At 40.1% G+C, this 11,620-nt stretch overlaps 1 protein-coding gene across 3 annotated transcripts in view; it reads right to left on the minus strand.

Annotated features, from left to right (window-relative positions):
• slc38a9 (solute carrier family 38 member 9) overlaps positions 1-11,620 on the minus strand; it is a 33,785-nt gene that overhangs the window by 20,834 nt on the left and 1,331 nt on the right. Inside the window, exon 1 of one of the 3 annotated variants that reach the window (XM_020457446.2) lies at positions 4,996-5,035. The exons of 1 other annotated variant lie outside the window; for it this stretch is intronic. The gene's annotated coding sequence lies outside the window, so the exon portion shown is untranslated. Of the gene's footprint in view, positions 1-3,039; positions 3,338-4,995; positions 5,036-11,620 lie in introns of those variants that run through there. One more of the 3 variants, XM_020457445.2, reaches the window with a different exon arrangement.

An 11,620-nucleotide genomic window follows, 5' to 3' on the forward strand; every position in this document is an offset into this window, starting at 1 on the left:
GGCCAGCTGTAGCCTTTAGCCAATTAAAAATAACATTTTAGATTGCATTACAGTAGACTAGTCTAACTCAAATCTGTTTAGTATCATCATCCAGAACAAAAATAAATAAATACCAATCAACAATAATGACCTACTAATGAAATTAGGATGTGGGACAAAATACCAACCAAATCAATTAACTTATCTACAGAGTGATCTGCAATAGCACCAATTTCTTAACATTGTTATTATTTTTGAAGAATTTGTAAAAGCTAGTATGTAATTTACCATTACAGGTTACATGGAAGTTAAGGTCATAGGTACCCCAGTTAAACATGGGAAAAGAGCTGTTGTTATAAAACATATTGAGAGCGTGTATGTACAACTATGTAGACTAACTTGCAGAACATATGCCACTTCCAGGAAGTGTCAGTTCACAGCTCTGTCTTACGTTCCTAGCAAGGGAGACACACGTACTCGAGGCTTGGCAGTGACAGTGACACACTTAAGGTAGCCAAAATGCCACTGTATCTTATAACAGAGCAATCTTATCTTATCACTAGTGTCAGATTAAGCAATAGGACAAATTAAATATTGTTTAAGGCTGTTCTAACAACTTAAAAAACATGACCTACAAAGCAGCTCAACAGTGTTCCCCCTATATTAATTTAGCAGTGGTGACCCACATACAAACATACATATTTCTACCGAGACTTTTAAATGGATAATCATTCACTCAATGACTAGAAGGAGTGATTAATACCTCTGAGGGTTTAGAGCTTGAGGTAGTCACCTCATACAAGTACTTGGGAGTATGGCTAGACGGTACACTGTCCTTTTCTCAGCACATATCAAAACTGCAGGCTAAAGTTAAATCTAGACTTTGTTTCCTCTATCGTAATCGCTCCTCTTTCACCCCAGCTGCCAAACTAACCCTGATTCAGATGACCATCCTACCCATGCTAGATTACGGAGACGCAATTTATAGATTGGCGATAAGGGTGCTCTCGAGCAGCTAGATGCTCTTTACCATTCGGTCATCAGATTTGTCACCAATGCTCCTTATAGGACACATCACTGCACTCTATACTCCTCTGTAAACTGGTCCTCTCTGTATACCAGTCGCAAGACCCACTGGTTGATGCTTATTTATAAAAACCCTCTTAGGAGGGAGTGAGGCCTATCTGAGATATCTATTGCAGCCCTCGTCCTCCACATACAACACCCGTTCTGCCAGTCACATTCTGTTAAAGGTCCCCAAAGCGCACACATCCTTGGGTCGCTCATCTTTTCAGGTCGCTGCAGCTAGCGACTGGAATGAGCTGCAAACAAACACTCAATCTGGACAGTCTTCATTCAAAGAGTCAATCATGGACACTTCCTGACAGTTTTACATGATGTATTGTTGTCTTCTTGCCCTTTGTGCTGTTGTCTGTGCCCAATAATGTTTGTACCCGGTGTTGTGCTGCTGCCATGTTGTATTACTACCATGCTGTGTTGCCATCATGCTGTCTTAGGTCTCTCTTTATGTAGTGTTGTGTTGTCGTGATGTGTTTTGTCTATATTTCTTAATCCCAGCACCTGTCCCCGCAGGAGGCCTTTTGGTAGACCATCTAACTGACTTGCCTAGTTAGATACAGGTTAAATAAATAAAAAACAATGCAGTTTAAGAAATAGAGTTAAGAAAATATTTACTAAATAATCTACTGTTAAAAAAATTTTAAGTCCTAGTTGATATTTCTAGAAATCAGATGATTTCAAGGTACAGCTCAATAGAGCAAGGTACAGCTCAATAGAGCAAGGTACAGCTCAATAAAGCAAGGTACAGCTTTTTTTTCTCCCACAGTTGTTTTCAAAAAGTGACTTTATATTGGTTTCAATGTGGGGATACTATGTACTTTTTTTTCTCTCTTTAAAAAAAAAATGATTTTACCCCCTTTTCTCCCCAATTTCGTGGTATCCAATTGTTAGTAGTTACTATCTTGTCTCATGCTCACTGTGTTATGAAGCAGTGCGGCTTGGTTGGGTTGGGTTTCGGTGGACACATGGCTTTCGACCTTCGTCTCTCCCAAGCCCGTACGGGAGTTGTAGCGATGAGACAAGATAGGAGCTACTAACAATTGGATACCACGAAATTGGGGAGTAAAGGGGGTAAAAACGTAAAATATATATAAAAAATAATTTATACATAAAAGGCCTAGCTTTCATAAGAAATATACCTATAAAATCAGGGAAGTGGTGAACTGGAATTCTAATTAATGTTGCTTGCATGAAGGGGGTCAGTGACTTCACATTGTGGTTTTACATCTCCATTTTACCTAGATAGGAAGCTTTTGAAAAGTATTGTCAATGGGTCAAATATAGCACAGTAGTTATAGGTAACTAATAAAATGTTGGGCCATTTAGCAATTGGTGGCCCTATGCAGAGTGTAATCTTCATATATGGCTAACAGTCCTGGATGGGAATGCAAAAACGTTTTATTTTTGCTTACGAGCAATCACCGGTTTTGCAATTTTACGACAGTCCCTAAAACACCTGCGTGTTAAAAACAGTATATTGCCTAATTTCCCGTCTGTTAAGTACGGTGTTCTCCTATCGGTTAAAAAAACAAATGGTGTTTCTTGCGTTCTGCAACAATCTGATACTAGATATAATCACACTCATCTTCCGTCGGAGAGCAATTTAGGTCATTTAGTGGGCAAGGTTTCATTATGAGAAACAGCTACTATAGCTTGCGATGTTATCAAATCAAGCAATTAATTGATATTACATACACCGCATACTTACTCAATAGGCACCTAACCAAGAATATCGTTGATCACCTATGACATACCTAGCTAAGGGATAACAAACAAAGTGGGGGGGGGTAAACATATGAATGTTACCTAGCTAGCTAGCTACAGGAACGTTAGTGTAGCGGGCCAGGGGGGGCTGGTTATTTGAACACAAAACAGCTTCTAAAACAATTTAGCTAAATAAACCTTATTACCTCGAGGTTGTGTTTTAGTCCAGCTTTGCAAACGTATCTACTACACATTATAAAAATGTCTGATACTCACCTCCAGAGGCTGCCCGTCACCAAGACTACTTGTCCGAACGTACAGTTTGAAAAAGAAAACAACACGAACGTGTCATGAACATTCTTCTTCTTCTTCTATAATATTTATAGCGGTCCGCAAACAAATGTTTGGTGCATGCCGCCACCTACTGTACAATCCGTTATATATGGTAAAATATGATACAAAATTAGGAAAATTAAATTAAATTACCCTGCCAACTATTAACCGTCAATAATAGTTTAACCCTATCTAATCCTACACCCGGTCGACGGCCTTGGAGGACAGAACACTACCCCTCAACCAGTGGCGGTCACTGCCGTTTAAGATGAAGGAGGACCAGTGCGACTTGGGCAGGAGCTCACCAGAGCTGAGTACCAGCAACTCAAATGTCCAGTTCACTGCCTGAGCTCCAGGTCCTCTTATAAAACATTAGCTTAAAAGCATTGTGGAGCTCCTGCACCTAAATGTAAACAGTACTGGCACCCAAAATGAGTACCGGCACCTTTTTCAGTCCATGTCAAGCACCGAGAAGGACAATTATTTTTTTAATGGACATGGCCTTATTTCAATTGCAGCATATTGGATGACTGTCATTCATATTCCATTCACCCAGCTCAATGTAACATTGATACGTTTAGGCTACTACATGATACTCACATTCTTCCTATACCCATCATGAGGTTGTGACAAACTAGCCTATGAATGAAAGTTTACAAAATAGGTACACAGGTCGAGAGAACATTTTGAGTAATCAAGGTGACAGACAGAGACACATTCAATACCGCCTTGCACACTCGTCTGCATCGAGCTGATACAGGGTGTAATCATTAGTCCAACAGTTTCTATTGGACAAATTCCAGTATGTTTATCCCTGTTTCGTTCCATTTGCTTCCGTTTAAGAAAAGTTTTTCAACAGAATCAGCGGAATGAATACATCCCCGATCACACGCAAACACAATTTACTTTCATAGCAGTCATACACAAACAGCATGATCCCTTTGCGCATTGTATAATTACTTCTCGCATCTCCTCTCACCTATTCCCTTCACATGTGGACTTCAGTGCACAACACGTCAGCGACCAGGTTTAAAAACCTTTCCAAGCCAAACCTTTATATCATAAACACTAACTGCTACACACAGCCTACATCGTTGTCACCGTATTAGCTAACGTCATAGTCAACATAGTTACTAGGACTAACCTTCTAGATACAATCACGCAGTCGTTGTATTTTCTAAAAACTGATAATCTATTGTCTTTCTCTCTCTTTGAGTCAACTACTCACAAAATGTCATGCACTGCAGTGCTAGCTAGCAGTAGCTTATGCTTTCAGTAGTAAATTCCAGTAGCGGTGTGTGGGTAAAATCACTGAGCAAGCCAAGCCAAGACAGTTAAAAAGCCATATTACAACCTGTTGTGATAATTGTGTTGTTTGCTCTATAACCTATTCGTTCATACGCCACCGTGACATACAATAAGGCCGTGACAACAAAAAGACATCAGTCACACAGTGGCCGAATAAATTCAACTACACATATGTTTGTTTTATCAGTAACATCTGTCTGGTGAAATCCACAAATCAAATATTGCATACTAACAGTTATCACCTGCAGCGTGGTCAAGCAAGTTAACGTTTTTGACCGTTTACTAAAACAACTACTGACTTAACCATGGAGTTACTGCAAGTCAGCACAAAGACAACAGGAGCACTGCCTCCGCTATTCCAGCACAATTTCAACTTAAACATTTAAACATCATCAAATCAACAAGGCTATATACAGTTGAAGTCAGAAGTTTACATACACTTAGGTTGGAGTCATTAAAACTCGTTTTTCAACCACTCCACAAATGTATTGTTAACAAACTATAGCTTTGGCAAGTCGGTTAGGACATTTACATTGTGTATGACACAAGTGACTTTTCCAGCAATTTTTACAGACAGATTATTTCACTTACTATTCACTGTATCACAATTCCAGTGGGTCAGAAGTTTACATACACTAAGTTGACTGTGCCTTTAAACAGCTTGGAAAATACCAGAAAATTATGTCATAGCTTTTGAAGCTTCTGATTGGCTAATTGACATCATTCGAGTCAATTGGAGGTGTACCTGTGGATGCATTTCAAGGCCTACCTTCAAACTCAGTGCCTCTTTGCTTGACATCATGGAAAATTTAAAAATAAATCAGTCAAGACCTCAAAGAAAATTGTAGACCTCCACAAGTCTGGTTCATCCTTAGGAGCATTTTCCAAATGCATGAAGGTACAACGTTCATCTGTACAAACAATAGTACGCAAGTATAAACACCATGGGACCACGAAGCTGTCATACCGCTCAGGAAGGAGACGCATTCTGCCTCCTAGAGATGAACGTACTTTGGTGCGAAAAGTGCAAATCAATCCCAAAACAACAGCAAAGGACCTTGTGAAGATGCTGGAGGAAACGTGTACAAAAGTATTTATATCCACAGTAAAACGAGTCCTATATCGAAAAAACCTGAAAGGCCGCTAAGCAAGGAAGAAGCCACTGCTTATAAACCGCCATAAAAAAGCCAGACTACGGTTTGCAACTGCACATGGGGACAAAGATCGTACTTTTTGAAGAAATGTCCTCTGGTCTGATAAACCAAAAAATAGAACTGTTTGGCCATAATGACCATCGTTATGTTTGGAGGAAAACCAAAGAACATTATCCCAACCGTGAAGCACAGGGGTGGCAGCATCATGTTGTGGGGGTGCTTTGCTGCAGGAGGGTCTGGTGCACTTCACAAAATAGATGGCTTCATGCGGATGGAAAATTATGTGCATATATTGAAGCAACATCTCAAGACATCAGTCAAGAAGTTAAAGCTTGGTCACAAATGGGTCTTCCAAATGGACAATGACTGTAAGCATACTTCCAAAGTCAAGGCATTGGAGTGGCCATCACAAAGTGCTGACCTCAATCCTATAGAAAATTTGTGGGCAGAACTGAAAAAGCGTGTGCGAGCAAGGAGGCCTACAAACCTGACTCAGTTACACCAGCTCTGTCAGGAGGAATGGGCCAATACTCACCCGGTTTATTGTGGGAAGGTTGTGGAAGGCTACGTGAAACGTTTGACCCAAATTAAACAATTTAAAGGCAATGCTACCAAATACGGATTGAGTGTATGTAAATGTCTGACCCACTGGGAATGTGATGAAAGAAATAAAAGATGAAAGAAATCATTCTCCTATTATTCTGACATTTCACGTTCTTAAAATAAAGTGGTGATCCTAACTGACCTAAGAGAGGGAATTTTTACGAGGATTAAATGTCAGGAATTGCAAAAAACTGAGTTTAGATGTATTTGGCTAAAGTGTATGTCAACTTCCGACTTCAACTGTATGCTTAATTTAATACACTGAAACAAACTTAAAGATACCAATATACCCACCTCAACCTCATATTGTTTTTATTTACTTTTTTGCTCTTACACGCACAACGTTTTACAACGATACTACACAGTCCTTTGTCTCATGCCCTCCTGCACACTTCTAACATGGTGTGCATAGGAATCTCCTCCTACACACTCCTGCAACATGACCATAAACTTGGCACTTAAAACACCATAATAGTTTGGGACAAAAGCTCTCATGGGATAAATGACATATCCTTACTTGACCTTGTCAAGCAAAGACTGCATCAAAACTCAGCAGGACAGATAGTGTCCTCTCCATTTCGTCACACTCTCCACCGGGTCATCATCGCTAGCACATGCTCCAGCAGGTATATCTCACTGGTCACCCCCAAAGCCAACTCCTCCTTTGGTCGCCTTTCCTTCCAGTTCTTTGCTGCCACTGACTGGAATGAACTGCAAAAATCACTGAAGCTGGAGATTCCCATCTCCCTCACTAGCTTTAAGAACCAGCTGTCAGAGCAGCTCACAGATCACTGCACCTGTTCATAGCCCATCTGTATACAGCCCATCTATCTACCTCATCCCCACACTGTATTTATTTATTTTGCTCCTTTTGCACCACAGTATCTCTACTTGCACATCCATCTTTTGCACATCTACCATTCCAGTGTTTAATTGCCATATTGTAATTACTTCGCCACCATGGCCTATTTATTGCCTTAACTCCCTTATTTTACCTAATTTGCACTCACTGTATATAGACATTGTTTTCTTTTTTTCTACTGTATTATTGACTGTATGTTTTGTTCATTCCATGTGTAACTCTGTGTTGTTGTATGTGTCAAACTACTATGCTTTATCTTGGCCAGGTCGCAGTTGCAAATGAGAACTAGTTCTCAACTAGCTTACCTGGTTAAATAAAGGTGAAATAAAATAAATAAATAAATAAATTGCATTTAACAGTGGGCGTCACAGACACTGGGAATCTTACATACAGTTGATCTTCCTCCACACTTAACGCCACCCCAGTTATCACTGAATTGTTGTTTTGTATAACGTTCCTTATTGCAACAAAATTATGTTGGAAACTGTGTTTTTCAAATATATGATGATTGCCGAATACTATTGAAGGTACTATGTGATGTCATCACGTAAGTATGAACTCCACTCCACATTTCATTCTAAATTCCTACTGCTTGCAACAACAACAAAAAATCAACTATACAAATAATGTTTCTTTGCAGGACAAGGATTGGCCTGACTTTCAAGAATGCCTGAATTGCTTTGCCTTGCTTTTCTGGTTGGCTGGCAAGCGTAACAATTTAGAAGTTGATCCTGTAGTTCAGGGTTCAGCCCCATCCTGTACTCCCTGTTCACCCATGACTGTGTGACCATGCACGCCTCCAACTCAATCATCAAGTTTGCAGAAGACACAACAGTAGTGGGCTTGATTACCAACAACGACGAGACAGCCTACAGGGAGGCAGAGAAGACACTCAAACTGTGGTGTCAGGAAAACAACCTCTCACTCAACGTCAACAAAACAAAGGATATGATCGTAGACTTCAGGAAACAGCAGAGGGAGCACCCCCCTATCCACATTGAAGGGACAGCAGTGGAGAAGGTGCAAAGCTTTAAGTTCCTCTGTGTACACATCACAGACAAACTGAAATGGTCCACTTACACAGCCTCTTCAACCTCAGGAGGCTGAAGAAGTTTGGCTTGTCACCCAGAATCCTGACAAATTTTTACAGATGCACAATCAAGAGCATCCTGTCGTGCTGTATCACAGCCTGGTACGCGACAACTGCACCGCCCTCAACCGCAAGGCTCTCCAGAGCTGCACAACTCATCACCGGGGGCAAACTACCTGCCCTCCATGACACATACAGCACCGGATGTCACAGTAAGTCCAAAAAGATCAAAGGACAACAACCAACTGAGCCTGTTCACACCACTACTATCCAGAAGGCTTTGTCAGTACAGGTGCATCAAAGCTGGGACCAAGAGACTGAAAAACAGCTTCTATCTCATGGCCATCAGACTGCTAAACAGCAATCACTAACTCAGAGAGGCTGCTGCCTACATTGAGACCCAATCACTGGCCACTTTAATAAATTGATCACTGGTCACTTTAAACAATGGCACTTTAAATAATGCCACTTTAATCATGTGTACATATCTTACATTACTTCCTATCATATGTATATACTGTATTTTATACCATCTACCTCACCTTGCCTATGACATCACTCATCCATATATTTATATGTACATATTCTCATTCACCCTTTTAGATTTGTGTGTATTAGGTATTTGTTGGGGAATTGTTAGATTACTTGTTAAATATTACTGCACTGTCAGAACTAGAAGCACAAGCATTTCGCTACACTCACATTAACATCTGCAAATCATGTGTATGTGACCAATAACATTTGATTTGACCAAAATGTGCACCCAGGGGGGGCCCCATGACCGAGATTGGAAAACTCTGCTGTAGTTGACTGGTAGCCAATGAAGTTGAGCCAGGATTGGGGTGATATGGTCTGACTTTGGCAGCATTGTTGTGGATTAGTTGGAGCCTCTGTAGTGATTTGGCTGGGAGGCCCCCAAACAGCGCTTTGCCGTAGTTGATCCTAGAGAAGATTAAAGGCGTTGATAAGTGAGAGGATTTGATTAATCTGGCCCGGGAGCACGGGTAGGCGTGTTTTGCACCAGGAAAGTTGATTGCATTTGTTTTGGAAACTGGGCTGCCTCCCGGGTGTGAGCCATGTGCCCCGTTCAAAAGCCCATGGCGAAACAAAAGTGACATAATTAGCATGTGGAGTAATGAGTAGGATTCTGTGTTTTCACGTGTAAAAGTGATTGCTTTTGATATAAAAAGCTTTATCTACATTCCCAATGAAAACTAGTTTGAAAATTCAAACATATATTTTATGGAAAACAGATGTATGTTTCTGGATGATGCTCCATACTGCCTTTTTGACAACATGACCAAGCGCCCGCAGATCACTGTTCGGTTTAAGAAGGGTGCTCCTCCCTAACCGCTTTTGCCCGTTCACGTCAGGTGCCTCAGACTGGTGCCCCGCAGCTCAATATAATCCAATCCTCAGAGTTTCTCTGCGCCCAGAGTGACGGTATGACCCAGACGATGTTTATAAGATGGAAAAATTATGTTTTACATATTTGTTTTATGTGGGCTTCGAAGGACAGAGAAGGATCAAACTTGACTCCTTGGTTGGAGGTGACAGAGGACAGGTGGATGATCTGGCAGTTGATTGTAGGACAGGTGTTTCCAGCACTGATGACCTGCTTGGGTGTCCCAATAAGTATAGCCTCAGTCTTGCTACTATTCAACTGGAGGAAGGTCTCTGTCATCCATGCCCTGATGTCCTCTAGGCAGCTGCTGAGTTTTGCCCGGGCAGAGAGGGTGTCCGGTTTGGTGTTAATGTAGACCTATCGTCAGCGTAGTAGTGGAAGATGATGTTATAAATTAGTGGAAGTTGATAAAGCATGTACATTAAAAACAGGATATGCCCCAACACTGACTGACCCCTGTGGGATGCCACATGTGACTGTAGACTCCTCCCATCTGGACTCGCCAATAGTGATGATACACATGTTGCTTCCTACCTTATTAGAACAATTAAATGCAAAAACATTTCACAGCATATATTGTTCTCACATATTTGCATTATTTAACAACATAAATCATAAGAATTTGTGGTTTAGAGTTGATTATTCCTTTAAGTGAAATCTTCACCGACCAGGGGCACTGGGCCATGCAAAAACAAACGCCACCTGTTATTCCACTCTTTACTTAAAGGTGCAATATGCAAAAATCACTTCATCATTTCCTGATTGCTACATTTCTAGTTCCCCTAATTTTAGTTTATGTGGCAAAACAAGCAATGCATAGTGTAGATAATCATTGTACCATCTTAACCGCTGTGAAATAACTTTTCAATAACCAAAAAGATTGTATTTTCAGCTGTTTACATTTGGTGTACAAAACCAAATGTAAAAGATAAAAAGGAAACTTAAGAGATGGAATTATAGGAATAGCACACGTAGAGCAGATATACTGCTTCTTAGACTTGCTTTCACTGAGAATGACAGTACTGTCCCTGAAAAGTTACATATTGTAACTTTAAAATTCATCTTTAATTAAATAGTTCACATTCATGGTTCTTTGGCACATGAAACAGAGTACAAGGAGTGGAATGTTACAGAGACTGGCAACCAGGCTAAATGATCATATCTAACAGTGTGAATCTATATTGTAGTGTTATTCTTAGAAGACTACAATCGGGGAATTTTTTGTCAGATGAGGCTCCTGCCCTCTAGTGGAAAAATAATGTTAGGTACAGAAGAAAAGATGGGTGGGAATAGGAACTCAGGGCCACCTTCAATTGCCAACCGTTGCAGAAAGAAATGCCATGAATAGAGCCAACATGATTTCTTGGTATTTTTGTCGAGCAAGCATATATTGTTCTACATTGATACTTCTATCAGAACATTCCAAAACGTTGTGTCTTGATGAACTGGTCACACTAAAATATTTGCCCAATTCAAGGATAAGCTCTCCTCGGCCCAGAGATGACCTCAATCACCAAGAATCAAACAATTAAAATGATTTTGGACCATTGTGTTTCCTCTGAACCATGTTTAGTTGCCAGATGGTCTCAAATGTTGCAGATATAAATTATATCACTAGAGCCGACATGATTCCTTATTGTACATGTTAGAGAGGCATGTTTGTTCTACATTACATTTTTCTATCTGAACGTTCCAAAACATTCCTCCAGGTGATTGACATGACCTAACACACAACGTGACCGGAGCAATTACCCTAATTGCCAATCACAACATGGATGACATCGATTTTATAGCGCTTCTTGTTTACACATTTTGTCTGAGTTGTTGAAACAAAGATATTTTCACAGTCCCTCTGTTTCAATAAAAAAATACCAGGGAGAAATAATTACTAATATGGATGAGCCACATGTAAATGAGAAAGATGGGAGGTCACATTAAATAGTAACTCCTCACTTACTCTGCCATAGAAAGTTTTATAGTTTTATATTTTAAAATATATATATTTGTAAATCAACATTTCATTTTGATATGACCTTTCAATGATAAGTAAATAAATCCCGAGCAGTGGTTTTATAAAATGTTTTAATAAAAAGTAACACCCC

This window comes from Oncorhynchus kisutch, linkage group LG23 (genome assembly GCF_002021735.2).
Source record: "Oncorhynchus kisutch isolate 150728-3 linkage group LG23, Okis_V2, whole genome shotgun sequence".
Lineage (NCBI taxonomy): Eukaryota > Metazoa > Chordata > Actinopteri > Salmoniformes > Salmonidae > Oncorhynchus > Oncorhynchus kisutch.